The sequence below is a fragment of the Alligator mississippiensis genome, chromosome 9, assembly GCF_030867095.1.
Source record: "Alligator mississippiensis isolate rAllMis1 chromosome 9, rAllMis1, whole genome shotgun sequence".
NCBI lineage: Eukaryota > Metazoa > Chordata > Crocodylia > Alligatoridae > Alligator > Alligator mississippiensis.
In genome coordinates, this window is record NC_081832.1 from 50,782,131 (window position 1) to 50,803,212 (window position 21,082).

Below are 21,082 nucleotides of genomic sequence, written 5' to 3' on the forward strand. Positions count from 1 at the left end.
AAAGTTTGCTTTATCCATGTGGGATTGTAAAAATTCTGTTTTAATAACTCTGTGTAATCAAACAAAACAATTTCTGCACTACAGTAACTTTTCCTTTTTGTAGAAATGTGAAACTCATGGTGATGAAGTGGTTGATAAATGGTGGTTTAGAAACAGATTCACCAATTAAAAGTAGACTATATCAGTGTTTTAAAGCAAAAGAATTGGGTAGTGTTGAACATATTTAATTCAAATGTGAAGACTTCATTTCACATAATGAATTCCTTCATGTTATATTTCCAATGTGAAACACTTTTTACCCACCTTGCTGAGCTCTTCCATTGACTTCTAGCAGCAGCATGGCTCTAGCAATAAAACCTCATAAATGATGCTTGCTTTTTAGTTTCAAAATCTGCCTGCAGAAATGCAAGTCCTGTTATGTCTCACCTGGTCTTGGAATTAGTTTTAGCACAACTTTTAAACACACTGGAAAAGATCTGCTGAGTGCAATTTCTAAGTCTGAATAGTACATGTGCATGCATACTAAGATCCTTCCTGAAAGTTTCTGTAAATTCTGCATGTTGAAATTGTTCTTCTATTTTAAACTATACACTTAGTTTTACCTTGCAGATAAAGCCATCTCGTTATATTTATACCTGGCTTTATACTTATTTCCTAAAAGGTTGATCTCTCATACCCTCTGTATACAAATGGCGGAATTTTAATGGTAAAACTCTGTAGAGCTAATCCATAGGTTTTAACAAAGTCTCAGTTATGTAACATGCATAAACCTCCTTCATGGATAATTGTTGTACTGCATGTGATTATCATTAGATTTAAAATACCTTCTCCCAGGTGTATGTTTAATTACCATTTCAGCATGCTAGTTTGCAAATAGGCTGAGCATATCAGGATCTGACAAAGGCAGGTCTCTTGACTGAATTCTGGCTTCCTACATCAAAAGATAAGATAATTACCATCCTTTTTCCTTGATTTCAGTTGTCAGTATAACAATTTTGTGAGATTTATGAAATAGCTGCATGTATGTCAATTAGCATGTACTTGTATTATGAAAAGTAAACCTTTAATTTAAGGTTCCATGGAGAAGTAAAAGTAGTTGTGTATTTTGAAACAGAAATATATTTCTTTGATTGTTCAGATAATGATGCTTACTGTCATTAAACTTGGCTAAGAGTTTACATTTTATAAGGTAAAATTACAATACTTACTCAAATACAAGACAACCCTGATAATAATACAACCCCCCAATAATTAGATTATACATATGGAAAATGTATAAATTTGTTATAATTTTCCAGGTATAGAATCTAATTACTGAAGGTTTGCCTTGAATTTATCCCCCTCCCACTACTATAGCAGAGAAAAAACATCTGGGGGAATCACCCCCTTTTTCCCTATGCACCCTTCCCCCTGCATTCCCATCCCATCAGACCCCGCTCTCCCTGATCACAAGGAAATGATAGCTAAATTTTGAAAACACTGACTTTGAAAAAAACATGCCTGTAGTAATTTTCATATTATTATGCTTACCCATAGGCTTAATTTATCCAGAATTGATGCATTTTACCTTTTCTGAAACTGTTGCAAGTTTTAGTACAGGTACTCCATAAACACACTTTTAAGCAGCACTTTGTACCTATGTATATCTAGTATAGACCACGGGTTTTCAACCTTTTTTAACAAGTGTATTCCCCCAACCCTGTTCCTAGGAGTGAGCACAGACAGCGAGCTGAGGTGGGGGGGTGGGAAGACGCTGCGGTGTGCCACGTGGAGCTGGTAGCATCTGGCATGCCCCTCCCCCTCTGCTGGGTAAGAAGCAAAGTATGGCAGTGTGCCTCCATACCCCAGGGTGTGCTCTGTCCCTGCCCCCACGTACCTCCTATGGCCTGTCTAAATACCCCTGGGGGTATGCATACCCCCAGTTGACAACCCCTGGTATTAGACTATGCATGATCTTGATTTAAAGCCAAAAGGCTCATGCTTTATCATACAGTTCATTGGGCTTGGCCCCAGTAGAGTCAATAGTATTTCAAGCCATGGTGACTCCTCAGTATGTGTGTACTCCAGATTACCCCTGCCTTCTCAAAGCATACATGTATTAATTAACCTCCAATTTATGACTGGAATTGGGTGCTCTTGTCACAAGTCCTGGGAGCCTTCAAAATATTATCTGTAGATGAGGTACAGGGCAAACTGGTCTGGCTCCACTCATAGAGAGCAGGGCCACACTAATCATGTGACAGGCTGAGAGGGGGAGTCGGGGATTCTGGGTAAACTGCTTGGGTCCCTGTTTGGTGATTGCCAAACATTTAAGGCTGGTGAAGAAACAGGAATACTTGGAAATGGGAAACAAAGGAACAGCTCAACTGTGGGAGTGAAGAGGAAGTTGAAATGTATTCAATGTAATGGATCAAAGATTTGGGACTGAGGAGAACTGTACTCACTGAACCATATACTTTATTCAGATGAGCTGCACTAACCTATCCTTCTGGTAAGTTCCCATCAGTATGTTTGCCCAATATGGGCCACGTGTTTTGTAGTCATGCTCAGTTTTGGCTATATTTAATCAATTTCATAGTTGGTTTTCACTGCTGAGCACAGGCTACTTTTAGCAACAATTTAATGATAGACAATGTATTTAATGAGGTTTCTTTGTGTATGAATGTAAGAGGAACTTTTTCCCCCATGCTGACGGAGGGGGATGACACACCTCATCTTGTGATTAAATAAATACGTCACTGCATTATAATGTAAGACAGATAAAAGAATATCAATTTTACACTTGTATATTGCCTCCCATCAAATGATATTAAAATGTTGTACCATATAGATATCGATGGTTGAAGACACTCAAAGTTTTGATGATATAATCAGATGTTCTGCCATGGTCTTTGTTATTAATAGTAGTTAGATGTTTTTTTCTTTTTGTAGTGTCCTTTAGCTAGAAGGCAATAGCTTTTTTAAAAGGTGCAAATGTTAACAGAAATATCAGATTTTAAGTGGAACATATAAAGTACACATGTAAACCACTCAATATTATTGCTGCATCCAAAAGTAGTTTTGTAGTTCTGCTGCATATGCTTCAGTAATACAGGGCTCAACAGTATCTACCTACAGGGGAACACCTTGATGAAAGATTTTCTTTTACATTTTACTACTGATTTACACAGCAGTTCTGATCCCACCTGCAGTAGAATCCAGGAATTCGGAGCCTTTCCTCCTCATTTTCATCCTGTGAGCTTGAGCAGAGTTCAATAATGCCAGTCAATTCCACTTGAAATAGGATCTGTGGGTAAAATGCTTCACTGGAGAGGCATAATGATAAAGGATATTCTTTTCCAGCAGCTGATCTAGACTTTCAAGAAGAGAGAGTGTTTAAGATAGTGAAGAAGGGGAGTAACATAAGTGAGGTCAAGATAGAAAGAAAATTGGAGGAAGTGATTAGACTTCAGTATGGAGTAAGAGAAAAGTAAAAGGGGACAGATGGAAGAAAAAAGAAAAGACAGTAATACTTAACAGATTAATTTAACTAGTTCTGGTTATCGACAGCACTCAAATACATACTATGTGGGCTATTACAGTTTCACACTGGGCAGACCACTGGGTTACCGAGCTACAAATAAATTTTCTCATCAATTTTTTTAAAGTTATAAACTAGACAGTCCATTAGAAGTCCAGATAGGTAGGTTCATCTCACTAGAGCCACCTGATGCTTTGAAATCTAGTGGGTCAAAATTATATAGCTCTTCATAGCACCATAGGGCAGAAGAGCTTGCAGGCTCATATATTTTATTTGGATGAAAGCTCAGTCAGTTTGAATCAGTGTTTTATCTCACTTGGGTTTGAATGTGGACCTTTGGCAATCTCCATATTTAAGCACAGGCACCACTTCAGTTCCAGCTCAGCCTCTGCCATGAGGTCTCCAATGGGAGACCACATGACTTGGTCATCTTGTCCCCCATTGGAGCTACAAGCCCCTGACTGGAAGGCTTTAAAACCCTCCCACTTGCTGCAGGGTTTTGTCCCTGCCATGGCACTACTGGGTGCAGTCCTGCTCTGACTTCAGTTAAACCTTATTGCTGTTTTGAATCCTCTGGTCTGCTTATACTGACCACAACCCTGTCTTGATCCTTGGCTTCATGTTTTAGAACCTGGTCTGATTCCTATGGCCTTGGATTCCACTCAGGCAAACCCCAGACTTACTGCAAACCACTACGACTGCCTTTACCGCAATCAACACTTATACCTATGGTAGATTTTTTAGGCCTATGAAAAAGTACAGAAAGGTGCCACCCATTTTTTTTTTAATCAGTTAGCAGTTGAGGGTAATAACTTCATAGTAGATTGCAGTTTCATCTGCTTAGAAGCAGCACTGGTCTAGTCCAGTGTCTAGTCCAATGTATACTATGCTCATTCTGGCCCCAGGTGTAGTTTCATGAAATACTTTCAAATATGTTCAGAGTTAGCCTAATGTAAGTGAAGATTTTTTTTCTCATAACCATACTCTGGAAATGTCACTGAAATTTATGGCCTTAAATTTTGCCAGTTAGTTTAATGCAGGAACAAAGAGTTTGTGGGTAGATGTGTGTGTGTGTATGTGTATGTAAAGAAATGGTAAATATTTTTTGTAATATTGTCAGTTACTTAAGAAAATCATTATCCCACTAAATACTACTTGTGTTCCCTAAAGTAAAGGAAATACGGGCTTTTTCCATTGTATATATGCCATCAGTAAAACCCAAGTAATTGCTTTGGACACTATTGCCTTTTTTCTGTACATGGCAGAAGAATCTAGTGCATCCTTGTAGTTCTGAATTCTCAAATCGGGAATAAAACAATTAACACTGATCTCAAAGTAGGTATTTACCTTAAAAGAAAAATAAAGAGTCATTAAAGTTTATTTCTAGGGAAACTTCACTTAACTTTTCTACAAAGGCCATGCGTAGATGAAATGAGAGGTGTGTGTGAATAACACTTTAAAGCAGGCTAAATGCTTTTGCAGCGATTTAATGGTGTTGGTGTTTGGTTTTTCATGCCTCAGCAGCATATTGCACATTAATTCCAGCCGCTGTAGGAAATTCAGTGGCGTAATGCACTTAAAATGACTTGTGGCACCTTTGAAAAGTTTTAGTTTGCTGCCTCTAGAGCTGCGGGGTGAAGCATCGCAGGCAGCCTGCAGGCAGCCTGGGAAAAAAATCTGCACTGAAGAAAAGCGGTGAGCTTGATCTCTCTCCGCCTCCCCCCTCCGCCCCCCCCCCGCCAGGAGCCTGCCTGCCTGCCTGCCTGAGCTGCATGGGGGCCTGAGGGCAGGTGCTGCTTGTGGCGGCGCTGCAGCTGCTATAGAGAAACACTGGAAACACCAGCACCCCTCCACAGGCCATGGGCTGTTCTTCCTGCCAGGAGCTTACCCTTCCCTCCCTGCCAGAGAGGCAGGTAAGTCAGCAGGGTGTGTGCACGACATGGGAGTTTAATCAGCGCTAAATTGAAGTGGTGTTTTTTAAAACCCACTGCTTCAATTTAGGGTCCCCTTTCATATACACATGCCCGTAGGTATTCTTTTACTAATAATCATATGTTTCCAACTATCCAACCTTCCATCAGTGTTCATGATGGGAAGAACGTTTTTTGTTTGTTTGTTTGTTTGTTTGGGGTTTTTTTGGGGTTTTTTTTAGTTTCTTCTTGCCATTGATAACTTAAAGCTGTTTATCACTATTGAGCTTTGCCCAAGCAGCATATGAAAATTGGAGCCTTCAAGCCTGCACGTGTCATTAGATGTAGTAAGGGCTAATGGCCTTTGTGAAAAATCTAGTGCAGGTGTCTGCAGTGTTTTTGGGCAGAGTGCCAAAACACCCACAACCTTGACTTGTAAGATGTTGGCATGCCAGGGGCAGATGGTGGGGGAGCTGCAGGGGGTCAAGTCCTTGTTGTGGCAGTGCAGCCCAGCAGTGTTCACCAAGAAAATGCCTTTGCGCATGCCAGGGGTTGCCTGTCCGTGATCTAGTGAAACATCCTGTTTTGGGTGCTCATTAGGCTACTGTGTTTGGATCCCAGCATTGATTCTTTGTGTATTTTAAGTTCCCATGAGCTTTTACTCTATACTTCAAAAAGCACAATAGGTATATACAAAGCGTAAATAGTTAAAGATTTTTGACATGCTTAAAACTGATTAAACTGAGTCTTCCGTAAATAGATTTTTGTTGTTGTTGCTAATTTCAAGTAATATGCTTGCAGTTCCTTTCATTCCTCCTCTTACTAAGTAATCTTTACTTCCAGTCTATTTTATTCAGGTCTATAATATTTTTTGGAATAACATTTTTATGTGCCTTGAGGAATTCAGGGACTAAACACTAAAATTATATCAAAGTGAAAAACCATGTCACTTGTATATATAAACGTTTTACATATCTGTTGTTGCTTGGACCTCTTCTTATTTAGATCTCTCTTCAAAAGAAAATTCACATTTAATCTGATGAATGATGTTCTATTAAGAAATATACTTCACACATCTATTTTTTTAAATGGTATCTGTTAAAAGGTTGAAAATAATTTTATACATTTCCTTTTTAGGAAGCTGTGTTTCATTTCTCCTTTTGTATAAAACTTATTTTCCAGATGTCGTTGAGTTAGGCTTGGTGAAATTTTAGATGAAAACCCCACAGAGTAGGAAACCTGACTTTATACTTGAAATGAATGCTCGGTCATGTTGCTAATAAATAATCAGCAGAAATTGAATTAGTTGTTTTGCAACTGAGAGGGTTCTGTTCTGAATTGAACAGGTAACCCCAGGTACCTTCAAGGGAAAGGTGAAGGAGGAGAAGGAGCAGTGGTTTTGCAGTACCTATGAATTACAGAATAGGCTTCTAAGTTTTATAATTCTGCATAGGATTCATCATCACATCTGGTTAACATTACCAGCAAATATTATCTATCTACCTAGAGATATTAATAGATAGATATAGCTATATCTATAAGAATAAACCTTCAAGTGAAATGTGAAAAATCCCACAAAATGGGCATGTCCACACATGCAAGCACGTGCTCTTGCAGCAGCTCAAATAGAAGCGGTGCAAATTTGAGCTGGGGCTTTTTGCCTCAGCACATGTGCTCAGACATGCACTTTGTTGTGGAGCAAATTGTGCCACTTGGGGCAAAATAACCCTGCCTAGCTCTTCCCAGATCTGCAGCCAGGGGGAGCTAGAGCCCAGGGCCAGCACCTTTGCTGTCCCCAGCAGTATAAGAAGCTGCCCTGTCCTGGCCCCAGCAATACAAAAACCTGCCCTGGCCAGCAGCTCAGGGTTACTTGACCTCAGAAGCTTCTGGGGCAATTGGTATCTGGGGACACTAGCCCCTTGTGTCAGCTAGACTGCTGAAGCAGCATCCCAAATTCAATTTTAAAAAAAACCTCAAAATCCACATTCTTCCACAGTTAGAACAAAAGAGAGAGAGAAAGGGGGATTGATCAGATGGGCAATGTTTTATTGATATATTTACAATGTTAAAGAAATTTGGAAGCCTACCAGTGTCTCTACCATAATAGTAAAATAAATCCTAAAAATATTTTAATGTTTGCTTTGAGTTTCCTTATCACATGGTGGGTGCATGATGGGGGGGATGTGGGGTTTGCGGGAGAGGGTAGGAAGTGGGGTTGGGGAGATGTAGGTGGGTGTGGAGGGATGTGGGGGGATGCGAGTCACTGTGTGGGTTGGTGTGGGAGGACTGTGGGTTTGGGGGCTGCTTAGGAGGGGCAGCAGCCACTTACAAGCATCACCAACAGTGTCAGCAGCACCTTTTTTGAGGGGGTGCACTGCCATGCTCAGGGAGTGCATGTGCACCCCCCTACACATCACCAATGGTCCCCTGCCCCCCACAAGGCAGAGACACCCCCCACAGCACATGAACTACACTGCCTGCAAGGTCCCAGCCACCTCTGGAGGCTGAAGATGAGCAGGAGAACAAGCAGGAGTCTGGAGTGAGTAGGAGAATGAACAGGATCCCTGTTGGTTCCCCGAGTTCCCCATTTGTTCTCCTGCTCCCCATTCATTCCCCCCATCTACTGCTCATTTCCCCTGCCCCTGTTCATTCCCCCCATCTCCTGTTCCTTCCTCCCACCCTCTGTTCACTCTTCCAGCTCCCCGCTTGCTCTCTCAGGCCCCCCACACTCACTGGCAGTAGTTGAGAATGAGCAGGAGGTTGGAGAGAGCAGGAGAAGTCTCCAGCTTATCTCCAGGAGCTTGTCTGCAGCCTTCTGCTGGTCTCCAGCCCCCTGCTCCTTCCCCTGCTCCTCTCCAGCTTCAGGAGGCTGGAGACAGCCCTGGAGACATTCCCCTGCTGTCTCCAGCCTCCTCCTACTCCTGCTTGTCTCCAGCCTCAGGAGGAAGCAGGAGGCTGGAGACATTCACCTGCTGTCTCCAGCCCCCTGCTCCTTCCCCTGCTCCTCTCCAGCCTCAGGAGGCTAGAGACAGCAGGGGAATGAGCAGGGACTGGAGACAGCCCCAGAGACATTCCCCTGCTGTCCCCTGCTCTCCCGAGGCTGGAGACAGCAGGGGAATGTCTCTGGGGCTGTCTCCAGCCTCCTGCTCATTCTCTAGTACTGCCAGTGATTATTTGGGGGTTGGGAGAGCCAGCATTGAGGTAGGGGAACAAACATGGGGCATGGGGAACTAACAGGGAGTGGAGGGAGCGAGCTGGAAGCTAGGAGAATGAATTGTGGGTGGGGAGAACAAACAGGGGTGAGGGGAATGAACAGGGAGTTGGGGAAAGATCCCTGCCCTCCAAACCCCTGCTTACCTGGGAAAAGCTGGGTCCAGAGCCCTTGAGCTTGCACTGCTGCCTGTCCAGCATGGGCAGGCAGCGTGCTTCAGGACCGGGGAAAGGACCAATCACAGAGATGCTCTGCCAGAACATCTCTGTAGGACGGAGCCTCCAGTTGCCTCAGGGCACAGTTTTTTCCCCTGAATTTTTGTTTGACCCCTGGATATCCAGAGGTCTAATTTTCTCCCTACACTGCAAGTTCGCAGCACAGGGAACATTTTTTCATTCCTATATGTGCCTCTTGCCCCATCTCAAAGGGGCTTGAGATGGGGCAAGAGGCATGTGCGTGCTTGTCTGGACGCGCCCAATGAGTTTCTTGTAGATTGGTATATAAAAGATTTTGAGCCAATCATTTTGAAAAGGAAGACTTTGGAATGTATATATTTAATGTTTACTTAGCTAAAAGGAGAACAGCTTTAAGGTAATACTCAATGATAAAGTCTCATGATTAATTAATATAAATAACATTAATTATTCTATAGTACAGATGTATTAAGCTATTTAGCTTTGTGTTTCAAAGGATTTTTATAGCAGCATACATACCCACTGTTGAAGCTGATATGCAAATTATGTGGATCTACAAATCCATTTAAGGTTAGACATGTTGTCTAAGGACAGCCATTCAACAACCCTGAGCCTGAATTGATTCAGTCTTTGCAGGCTAGTCTAAGCTGCAAAGCTTGAACTGATTTGGAGGTGGATAGACATTACCTTTTCATTCCAGAAATTCAGGCACTTGCTTGAAGTGGCTCAGGCTGGAAGCTGGGGGGCACTAAAGCAACCCTCCTTTCCCTTCTAAAGTGCTGAGCTAAAGGTGGGGGGGTGTGGCCATGCTTCAGAAGGATGCTCTGATTAGGGAGGGGTTTAAACCCCGACCCTGGCCTACACTGTCTCAGGCTCTCTCCCCCTCTGATAAAACCACAGTGATTATCAGCCCATCAGCAAAGCAGAAACTTCTCTCATTAGTTCAAGCTCTTCTTAAACAGCTTTTTCCAAGGAGGGACTTTACCAGCTAACCTGTTGATTAACTCCAAACAGCACTAAGTGGACACTGTTCTTTCTGCCTGTCCCAGTCAAATTGGTGATACACACACACAAACACCTCTTAACATTAGCTATCATACCACATGCCTAAGGTCCATGGGGCTGGGGTCCATGCTGTAGTAGATGGGAGGGATGGAGGGAGGGAGGGGAATCCCAGCTTGAGCAACCAGTAGTGAGGGAAGTGCCTGCAATCTCCCCCAGAGCTCTGGCTATGGAGGAAAGGGGTGGAGCCAGCCTGTTCTTTGGAGCAGAGAGAGGGGTGGGGCCAGCCCAGCCCAGGGCTGCAAAGCATCTGGGATGCTGGGAGACTCTGGTTTAAGTTAAACCAGGAAAGAGTCTGGGACAGACATTGCATACACCGGTTTGACCCAAATCAGTTAAGTCTGATACTACATTCAACCAGGTTTATCTTAAACCAGTTTGAGGCATTTTGAAACTGGTTTATGTGCACTGAACTTATGTTCTGTTACAGGTTAAACCAGTTTCTGATCACTTAAACTAGTTTATGTGTAATGTCTGTCCCTAGCCATAGAGAGGGCACAGAAAATGCTTAAAGCCAGAAGTTGAGGTGGTTATCAGAAAAAACCAAGAGACCTCAGAGTTTGAGCCACTCATAACTAGACAGAGAGAAGAGAAGCAATGTAAACATTAAAAATACACTACTAGTAAGGGGGGGTGGGGGAAGGTATTAATTAAAAAAAATGCCAACAGAACTTTCCTTAAGCTCTGCAAAAAAAAAAAAAGAAGCAGCCCATAAGCTCATTTCACACTGTGAAAAACATGCTTTGATTTGTAATATAGTATTTTTAATACATCAAACAAAACTTAAAATTTCAGCAGTTTAGAATTTTTCTTTTTGTAGATTCCATGGGTGTGGATAGTTTCTTCCTTCAGTGTGCATAGTGACTCCTATCAATGGTCAAAACACATTGGCATAGTAAAGGCTAGGTATTTAAGGTCTTTGGGTGCCTACACAAGTTTTTAAAAATCTGGCCCTAACAAGATAACAGATACACGTTGATTTGTTTTGTTTTCCACACCTGAGAGCAACCCAAGGTACAGTAGTGAAAGAAATATTTATTAGGATGAGAAACATTGGACAAATAAACAAAGTTAGTGTTTCAACCAAGTCTGAATCACTCATTATACTTGAAAACTGACAGTTGACTTTGGTTGGAGTGTACATGTTGTGTTTCACCCATAATGCAATATTACTTAGTCATCGGTCAACAATGAAAGATGGACACTGCAAAATGGATAGTTCAGATTAGATAAGACTATGGAGGTCTGGCATACTAAGGTATGACAACAACAACATCCTGCAATGTGAGAATAGAAGAACCTTGACATTTAAAAAATAAGCCTGACAACAGAGAGCCTAGAGTATTTTGACACAGGTTGATTGGGGGCAAACTTTATTTATGGCTATGTGCATATAACAAGGGACAATAGCAAAGTTAAAATATCTCACTTCAGTTCGGAGGTATATGTTTGAGCCTCGCTCTGAGCTTGTGCTGAAGGCTACTGCTAGTTTATCTAACTGTAAAATGCATGTCTGGACATTGTAGCTGTAGAGTCAGAGGTGGCCAGCTAGTGCACTCCCTTGTGTGCAGCTGGTTATAAAAATGGGTGTCTTAGCCATGCTAGCTCACCAGTCTTAGGAGGACTTCTGAATTTTTATGTACAACATTTTTTCAAAACCAGAAATAACTTATAGTTTTGCAAGTATTTAAGCAGCACCATTCATTTGTAATTAGTGACTGTCATAGAAGATATGCAAGTAAATCATACAAGTAGAAGGTGATGTTATAGTTATTATATAGTTACTTTGTGCTAAAAAGAGACCAGATCTAATTAGTACTATGGAATTGTCAGATACCAATAGGTAGAGGTTACTGAATTTGTCTTGTATGATCTGTAACATATACCAAATATTTTTAGCTCAGAGGAATTTACCAACACAATTTATCTCCTGGGAAAATGTCTTTATTTCCTGTGTAATAATTAGACTAGTTTGTATGTTATTGCTCACTAGCTTATCGAAATAAGACAAGTTAGCATTTCTTGTAGCATGCAGTATTCAACTAACTAAATGGTCCTGAATACTGATCTCATTCTGATACTCAGGGAATATTTTTTTCTCAATGGGCAAGCTACTTAGCTGTCTTACGTGAATGTGTATATGTAGTAAACCTAGTAAATTCAGGTTATTTGCATTATAGTAGGCTGCCTTACACATATTTGTCTGTGAAAATCATCTTGCAGTATAAGGAAATATATTCAGAATGAAACCTGTGTGCTATTTTCTCCTTTATTAGATCAAGGCCCTGCAGCCTTAGTCATTAACAACATAATGTGTTGGTTACAAGGCTTATAGTCTCCCCTTGGCACATGCAACGCCAACTGTAAATCACCCAACTGTAAACTAATGCATTTCACTGAGTTTTCACTGTGGTAGCAGTAATAGCAGTAGTTACATTATGCTTTATGTTCTAAAAGCACTGTAAAAACATTAACTACTCATCAAAGTAGATGGAAGAGGAAAGAGCATTATCCCCATTTTTTATAAATTAGGAAAATAACAGAGGATGAGATTTGAACTAAGACACTTGATTGGTTGTAAGAATTAGATTAGAGCCTTGCCTTCAATCTGTTCTTTGTTATTTTGTGGTAGGGTGACAAATAAAGCTGGCAGTAGTTCCACACACGAAATGATGGCTCAGAACAATAAAGAAACTCTTAGGGTTTTTGTTCGCTTATTAATTTAAACCTGTTTTGCTTGCAAATGTAGTACACGTGTCTGCCTATCTGGTTGATATTTATTATTTAATGTTGAAAACTATGTTTAAAACTACTCATATGTTTTTTCTTTCATAGCAATTGTAAACTAAGGACTTGTAGTCCATATAATATTTTATTCCTCCCCGAAGAAATCTGGCTTCATCATTCACTTAAGCTTCTTGCGGGTGCGGGGGGGTGTTGAATTACCCAGAAACAGTGGATCCAATCTAGCAATCTAAGTTACTTCACATGAGGATGTAAACTAGCTTAGATCAGGAACATGTTAACCAAATCTATCAAAAACACATTCAGAATGCAAACCTGGGCTGGGAAATCCCAGCTGCTTGCCCCAGGGCCAGAGCTGTGGTCTTCCTAACCACTGACCCTGATTGGTTGACTTTTAGCCCCCTTGAAGTCCCCCAGCTGTGGACAGACAACACCCCCTCCTAGCCCCAACTGCCCAGATCCTGCCAGCCCTGCCTCCCAGACTCGCAAACCCCCTAAATCCCACCCATCCCACTCCCAACTCTGAGTTACACATACCAGGTTCCCCATGTGGCTCCTGGCACTGATGAATGGCTCTATAAACTGTTCCCAATCTATATTCAAACAACTTTAAGTAAGACACATGAACATACACTGGATGTGGCAAATGACTATACACACCCAGAGAAGAGACACAGTCTATAAAGACAAGACAATTAAGCTTCTTCTAAGTTTCTCCTTGAAGTATTAATACATTTAGGTCAATCAAAATGCAGCTTTGTTAGGTAGATCAAAATGCAACAGCTGTACATACATTTTACTGCTTCTTGTACAGACTTAAATAAGTTAAAAACAGGATTTTCTGAAAACCTTTAAAAATACTTTTTAAATAGTTTTGAGTCTTGATCTTGAATGTCCAATTTCAGCCTGCATCATGAACCTGTGGCTACTTTAAAATCATATTGAAATAAGGTTTATAATAGAAGTGTTGACACCTGCTGAAAAACCTGGTCGTCACAGAGCCTAGTTTTTCTGTTTGCCACAGAAAAATGCAGAATCCACATTATTCACACTATCTGTTGAAAGTGCAGCAGTGTCCCATGATGAGCAGCACCATTTTTGCTCTCTTTTATTTTTTCTGCAGTTTTTGCCTCGGCCAGCCAGCAGCAAGGGACCATGATTTTTTGTGTTCTTTAAATGGATTTTTTTTTTTGCTTTTTTTGATGGAAAAGAAGGATCCCTTCTGATTACAAATCTGTGGTGTATCAGAAATCTAGATGCTTCAACAAATTTCCTTTAAATGATAATTTTATAATATGCACTTGAGGTTCACTACTGTCTTCTTATTTAATGCATATTTTACATTATAATCTTTGGAATTTCTTTCCTGTTTATGTTCCAGTTTTCCTTCCTATGTTCTGAATTGGTTTGTGATGTGCAATTCCAAGTGTGTTATCCATTTGTTCTGTACAGAGAGGATTATAGGTTAAATAATTTCCAACAGTGCTTACTGGAATTACGCAGCTGTAGTCCTGCTTATTGAACTAACTTGAGGGCTGGACTTGACTATCAGGTTTGATATGCCAGATTCTGCCATTCAGTTCTACAGCAGATCTCAAGCCAGATTTTGGTGTGCCAGCCTCTCCTATTTGGAATTCACACATGCTCAGTATAGATTTAGTATTGATTACTTACTCAGCAGAGTATGGACCCTGGACTTAAGAAAAGCAGACTTCGACTCACTCATGCAACTCATGGGCAAGATCCCTTGGGAAGCCAGATGATGGGAAGAGTTGTTTAGGAAAGCTGTCTGTACTTTAAAGAAGCTTTACTGAGAATGCAGGAACAAAACATCCCGATTTGCAGACTAGCAAGTATGGCAGAAGACCAGTTGGCTTAGCAGGGATTTCTTCAGTAAAATAATTACAAAAAGGAAGCGTATAACAAGTGGAAACGTGGGCAAGCAACTAGGGAGGAGTATAAGAATATTGCTTGGGTATGCAGGGATTAAGTCAGGAAGGAGTTGCAGCTAGCAAGGGATGTGAAGGGTAACAAAAAGGTTTCTACAAGGATGTCAGAAACAAGAGGAAGATTAGGAAAGTGTGGGTCCCTTACTGAATGGGGGAGGAAACCTAGTGCAGAGGATGCAGAAAAGGCTGAAGTGCTCAATGCTTTTTTCACCTTAGTCTTCACAGGCAAGGTTAGCTCTCAGACTACTGTACCTGACAGCACAGTTTGGGAGGAGGTGAACAGCCAACAGTGGCGAAAGAGCACGTTAGGGACTGTTTAGAAAAACTGGACATATACAAGTCCATGGGGCTGGATGGGAGGCACACAAGGGTGTTGAAGGAGTTGGCTGAGGTGATTGCAGAGCCACTGGCCATCATCTTTGAAAGCTCATGGCTAGCTATCAGGAGAGGTCCCAGATGGTTGGAAAAACACAATGCTCATATTTAAGAAAGGGAAAAAGGAGGATCTAGGGAACTGCAGACCAGTCAGCCTCACCTCAGTCCCTGAAAAAATCATGGAGTAGATGAGGGGCAGGCAATTATTTCAGGTGGAGGGCCACTTACCAGGTTTTAGCAAGCTGTCAAGGCCTCATGGGTAGCTTCACCCCTTGACAGGTGCCCTGCCCCCTGGTCACCATCTTGGGACTGAAAGCCCTGCCTCCTAACCCCTGACCTTTGCCACCAGAAGTCCCTCCCCTTGCCCCCGGAAGTACTCCCTTCAGCAAGGGGTTTTGCCATCTCAGAACCAGAAAAATACCAAATTATATTCTAAAGAGTGAACAACTAAAATATTCATTAATTTGATTTAAAAAATATTTTTTCCTGGTTTATGTGTGCACATGTAGAGCACTTATAGGTGATTGTATACAATAGCTTAAAACGAAGTCTTACTCTTGTATATTGTTGGTGCTGGGGTGGGTATATGTTTGTGGGGGATGTGGGTATGTTGGGTGTGGGGAAGGGTATGGGTGTGTCTGTGGGGTGTGGATAGGTATGGGGGTGTGTAAGAAGCATGTAGGTGTGAGTGTGGATATGTGGGATGTGGGTGGTTTGGGGTTTGTGGGGGTATATGTGTGGGGGAGGGTGGCTGGGGTATGTGAGGAGGTGTGGGGGTGGGGGTCTGTGTGTATGGCAGTGTGAGGGTGGTGTGGGTGCATGTGTATAGTGGGGTGTGCATGTGGGACTTGCCCTATGAACACACACACACACACACACACACACACACACACACACACAAAGTCCCTTCCTATACCCCTCCCCTCCGGCCCCATGTTCCTGTCCAGTGATGCAACTGGGAGCCATGTGGTGCTGGACCAGGGCAGGGGCAAGAAATTGGGAAAATGGCTGGGGGTGGGGCTGGGCTCCTGCCTCCTGCTGCTGGCTCCCCCTGGGTCCTACTGCCCTGGCTCCTGTCATATCTGACAGGAAGCTAGGAGCAGATAAATATTTTCTAAATTTTTTAGGGATCTTGCAGGCTGGATAGAATGGCCCAGTGGGCCAGATCCAGCCCGCAGGCCGTATTTTGCCCAACCCTGGAGTAGATCCTTAAGGAATCCATTTCTAAGCACTCGGAGGAAAAGGTGATTAGGAACAGTCTGCATGGATTCCCCAAGGGCAAGTCATGTCTGCCCAACCTGATTGCCTTCTGTGATGTGATGACTGGCACTATGGATGTGGGGAAACCAGTGGATGTGTTATACCTTGATTTTTAGCAAGGTTTTTGATACAGTCTCCCACAGCATTCTCATAAGCAATCTAAGGAAGTACAGGCTGGATGAATGGACTGTAATGTGAATAGAAACCGGGCTTGAGCATTGCCTCAAAGGGTACTAATCAATGGCTTGATGTCTAATTGGCAGCTGGTATCAAGCAGAGTGCCCCACGGGTCAGTTCTGGGGCTGGTTTTGTTCAATATCTTCATCAGTGACTGGGAAGATGGCATAGAGTTGCACACTCAGCAAGTTTGCAGATGACACCAAGCTGGGGGGAGAAGTAGATATGCTGGAGGTTAGGGCTAGGATTTAGAGTGAGCTCAACAAATTAGAGGATTGGGCTAAAAGGAATTTCATGAGGTTCAACCAGGGTAAGTACAAAGTCCTGCACTTAGGACAGAACAGTCCCATACACCAGTACAGGCTGGGGGTTGACTGGCTAGGCAGCAGCTCTGCAGAAAAGGATTTGGGGGTTACAGTGGACAATAAGCTGAATATAAGTCAACAGTGTGCACTTGTTGCCAAGAAGACTAATAGCATACTAGGCTGCATTGGTAGGTATATTGCCAGCAGGTCAAGGGAAATGATTATTCCCCTCTCTTCAGCACTGGTGAGGTCACATCTGGAATATAGATTTCATAGATTACATAGACATTAGGGCTGGAAGGGACCATGGGAAATCATAGAGTTCAGTCCCCTGCCCCATATGATGTTCAGTTTTGGGTCCTCCACTACAGAAAGGATGTGGACAAATTGGAGAGAGTCCAGTGGAGGGAAACAAAAATGGTGAGCAGACTGGGGCACATGATTTATGAGGAGAGGCTGAGGGAACTGTGCTTATTTAGTCTATACAAGAGAAGACTCAGGGTGCGGTGGGATTTAATAGCAGCCTTCAAGTACTTGAAGTGGGGTTTGAAAGATGATGGAGCTAGACTGTTCTCATTGGTGTCAAGGGATACTGAACTGAACATTAGGTTAAATATTAGGAAGAATTTTCTCAGTAGGAGGGTATTAAAGCACTGAAATAGGTTACTCAGAGGGGTTGTTGACTCTCCATCCTTGGAGGTTTTCAAAACCCAGCTAGATAAAGCTTTGGCTCGGATGATCTAGTTGGGACTGGTCCTGCTTTGAGCAACCCTTGCTTTCTATGATTCTAAGTCACTATAGTGCCTAAGAGGATTGCTGTACTTAATAGTATCTTAAGGACACCTAGAATTGCCAGAAAAAAATGGATTTTGAGAGAGTTATTACAAACTCAGTTCTTTAGCAGTCAGCTCTAGCTTCATATAGTTTCATAGTAGCTAGGGTCAGGAGGGACCTGAACAGATCATCTACCCTAACCCCCTGCCACAGGCAGGAATGAATGCTGGGTTCACAAGACCCTAGACAGGTGGTCATCCAACCTCCTCTTGAATTTGCCCAAGGTAGGGGCGAGAACCACCTGCCTGGGAAGTTGGTTCCAGATTTTGGCCACCCTGACTGTAAACTATTGCCTTCTGATTTCCAACCTAAACCTATTCTCCATCAGCTTATGACCATTGTTCCTTGTCACCCCAGGTGGTGCTGAGGAGAAAAGGGCTCTGCGTATTTGCTGTTGATCCCCCCTGATGAGCTTGTAGGCAGCCACCAGATGCCCCCTCAGCCTCCTCTTGCTGAGGCTGAACAGGTTCAGGTCCTTCAGTCTCTCCTCGTAGGGCCTGTCCTGCTGTCCTCTTACCAAGCGAGAGGCCCCCCTCTGAACCCTCTCCAGGCTGGCCACATCCCTTTTGAAGTGCGGCGCCCAGTACTGGACACAGTACTCCAACTGCGGCCTGACCAATGTCGCATAGAGGGGGAGTATCACCTCTCTGGACTGGCTTGAGATGCACCTTTGGATGCATGACAAGGTATGGCTGGCCTTGCTGGCTGCGGTCTGGCATTGGCGACTCATGTTCATCTTGGAGTCAATAATGACTCCAAGATCCCTTTCCGCCTCTGTGTTTTCAAGAAGGGAACTCCCCAGCCTGTATGTATGCTGTGGATTCCTTCTCCCAAGGTGCAGCACCCTGCATTTGTCTACGTTGAACCCCATCCTATTCTCATCTGCCCACTTTTGTAGTCTGTCTAAATCTAGTTGCAGCCTCTCTCTCCCTTCAAGTGTGTCCACCTCGCCTCACATCTTAGTGTCATCAGCAAACTTGGACAGCGTGCTTTCCATCCCCTCGTCCAAGTCACTGATGAAGATGTTAAACAGTGCGGGCCCGAGGACCGAGCCCTGGGGTACCCCACTGCTCACATCTCGCCAGGTTGAGTACAACCCGTCCACCACTACTCTCTGGGTGTGCCCCATCAGCCAATGTTTTACCCATCCAACTGTGCAGGCATCAATGCTGCAGTCACTTAATTTATGGATGAGGATGGGGTGAAAGACAGTGTTAAAGGCCTTCTTAAAGTCTAGAAAGACTATGTCCACAGCGACACCATCATCCAAGGGTTTACTTACTTGGTCGTAAAAGGCAATCAGGTTGGTCTGGCGGGACCTGCCTTTGATGAACCCATGCTGATTGCCCCTGAGCATGATCTTCCCTGCAGGCCCCCCACAGATATGCTCCTTGATCCTTTCCAAGAGCTTCCCGAGCACCGAGATGAGGCTTACAGGCCTATAATTACTTAGGTCCTTCTTCCTCCCCTTCTTGAAAATAGGGACCACATTAGCCAGTTTCCAATCCCCTGGCACCTGGCCAGATGACCACGAATGCTCATATAGCTGGGCCAAAGGCTCCGTGATGACCCCTGCCAGCTCCCTCAACACCCTTGGGTGGAGGGCATCTGGACCTGCAGATTTAAAAATGTCTAGGCCTTCCAGAAGATCCCTAACTACATCTGCACTGACTGAAGGCTTGATAGAGCTATCCCCAAGATTGTCCCTACCTCTGGTAGGTGGGATATCCCGGTCCCTGTTCAGGAAAACAGGCAAAGAAACTGTTAAAAATATCAGTTTTCTTGTCTGGCGTGGCCACCAGATTACCGTTTGTGTCTTGCAGGGGCCCTACATTGCCTGGTGCCCTCTTGCTCCCAATGTACTTGAAAAAGGACTTTTTTGTTGTCCTTAATCCTGGACGCTAGCCTGAGTTCCATCTCTACCTTGGCCTTCCTAATAGCCCTCCTACACTCCCGGCGAAGGAGGAGTACTCCTCCTTGGTGATGGCTCCTCCCTTCCACTGGTTGTACACCCCTCTTTTAGTCCTCAGGCATTGCTGAATGCCCTTGCTGAGCCAAGGGGGTTTCTGAGCACTCTTACCCCCCTTGCTTTTCTCAGGGACTGTTATCCTTTGGGCCTGGAGGATCGCCCCCTTAAGGTAGGACCATCCCTTGTGGGCTCCCATCTCCTCTACCTTCTGGGCCCTTAGTGCCTCCTACACTAGTCTCCTAAACTCATTGAAGTTGGCCCTTCTGAAGTCAAGGGCTTTAGCCTTGGTGTGAGTCCTAGATGCCCTGCGTCACTTATATTTACAACAATATGAAGTTGTAAATCTGAAATCCTGGCTGTGTCCCCTAAATGGGATTTTTTTTCCCTAATGAACATGAACAGATGCTGATTTTTGAAGAACCAACCAGTTCATAGGTACTCCTAACCACCTACTTTGTTTCCCACTGTGAAGAAAACAGACAGAAAAACAAATATCTCACAGGCTGTTGACTAAATATCCACTATCATTTCACATTAAATCAAGACCCTGACAATTTAGCTGTTAAATTAGTTTGAGTTACTGGGTATTGCCATGACAGAATAGTATGGGTCATAATGGTGTGCTGATGTGGTTTTTTTCCACAAGCAATAATTGTAGTTTTAGCATGTATAGATCATAGTAGGTCTGCTCAGAAGACAGTAAATAATTACAATAAATGCATGCTGGTCTCTCGGGAACACTTGTGGCTTGAAAAGATGTGCATTAGTTCAGAGGCACATACTGCAGATTGCTGGGTGACATTTATTCCATTTATCAAGCTGGAGCCATTTTATTGCTTGCTTGTTGCTCTGGTGGTAAATGGCATATTTAGAAAAATTGTGTCTGGAAATGAAGTGTCTTAGGTTTCAGAGCGTAATGGCATCTTTCTTTTCTGTCTTTTTCCCCAGTGCAAACATAGGGCTCTTTTTCTTTTATTTAAATGAAAAAAAAAAAAAGATTTTTCATATTTTTAGCACTGATGAGAACGAAAAACAAATGAAGCAATGTCAGAAAGTAAGTAATTGAGGCTCCATCCTGGATTCCCTTCTCTCCCTTGTGTCAAGTTAGTTATTTAAAATGAATTTGTGCAGATGTCTTGTTTTTCTAAACAGAGAAGGGGGTGGAAATCAGTGCAGAGGGCGTACTACATGAAAATTTTTCTGTGGTTTCAGGGCTCCATTTCTTTTAAGGGCCACCTATTACCAAGTTCTCTACTGATCAGGTCATCCAATTATGTAAACATTTAAAGCAGTTTGTGGTAAAAGATTGTACAGTTCCAGAATAAACATTGCATACAATAAGTTAAATAAATGGTGGTTTATTCAATGTAAGCTGCTCTTCACTGACAAATGTAAAACCAGACTGTTCTGTTTGGTCTTCCCTATTTTTGAAAACAGGAAAATTTCACTGTGTTTTCTGAGAGACTTTGTTTTGGATTGGAATACAGTGCTAGGAACCTTCTTGTTTTTAACTCTAAATTAGCACCAATGTTCTTTGTGGCCTTGGCCATGTTGAACTTTGCCTCAGGTTT

At 42.9% G+C, this 21,082-nt stretch overlaps 1 protein-coding gene across 4 annotated transcripts in view; it reads left to right on the top strand.

The window, feature by feature from the left end:
- Positions 1-21,082, top strand: part of SLIT3 (slit guidance ligand 3) — a 964,832-nt gene that overhangs the window by 83,754 nt on the left and 859,996 nt on the right. The window lies entirely within an intron of this gene.